The following is a 1,009-nucleotide window of genomic DNA, read 5'->3' on the forward strand; positions in this document are numbered from 1 at the left end:
CGGGGCAATGGGAATAATGGGGATGGGTGGGGTGTGGCTAAATTGGGTGCGGTCAGTGGGTATGGTCAAGGTGGGAGGGGTGTGGTCAGGGTGGGTGTGGCCAGAAGATGGGCGTCGTCATGTGACCAGAGCAGGGCGGGGCAATGGGAATAACGGCGTGGGGAGGGGCGTGGCTAAATTGGGTGTGGTCAGAGGATGGGTGTGGTCATGCCAGAGGGGGCGGGGCAATGGGTATAATGAGGATGGGGTGTCGCTGATTGGGTGTGGTCAGGGGGCGTGGCCAACGTGGCCTTGACACGTGGGTGCGCTCAGAGTGGGTGGGGCAAGACACGGGCGTGGCCAATGGGGTGGGGAGGTGGCTGGAGGGGGCGTGGCCTCGCTGACGCCAGCCCCGCCCAGACTGTTACATCATCGTGGGCGCCCAACGCGATTCGCTGGGGCCGGGGGCGGCGGCCTCGGGCATGGGCACCGCCCTCCTGCTGGAGCTCGCGCGGTTCTTCGCCGCCATTGGCCGAGAGGGTGAGGGCGGGGCCGGGGTGGGCGGGGCCGGAGAGGGGCGTGGTCCCGGATTTGGGGCTGAAATTGGGGAATTTGGGGCTGGAATTGGGAATTTGGGGCTGGAATTGGGAATTTGGGGCTGGAAATTGGGAATTTGGGGTCGGAATTGGGGATTTGGGGCTGAAATTGGGAATTTGGGGTTGGAATTGAGGAATTTGGGCTTGGAATTGGGAATTTGGGGCTGAAATTGGGGAATTTGGGGTTGGAATTGGGAATTTGGGGCTGGAATTGGGAATTTGGGGCTGGAAATTGGGAATTTGGGGTCGGAATTGGGGATTTGGGGCTGAAATTGGGAATTTGGGGTTGGAATTGAGGAATTTGGGGCTGGAATTGGGAATTTGGGGCTGGAATTGGGAATTTGGGGTTGGAATTGGGGAATTTGGGGCTTGAGGGTGCCCCAAATTTAGGGGAGGGGGTCTCCAGAGGGTGGGGGAGGGGCCATCAATGAGGG

This window comes from Pyrgilauda ruficollis, unplaced genomic scaffold (genome assembly GCF_017590135.1).
Source record: "Pyrgilauda ruficollis isolate IOZ18807 unplaced genomic scaffold, ASM1759013v1 scaffold1207, whole genome shotgun sequence".
NCBI classification, from domain to species: domain Eukaryota; kingdom Metazoa; phylum Chordata; class Aves; order Passeriformes; family Passeridae; genus Pyrgilauda; species Pyrgilauda ruficollis.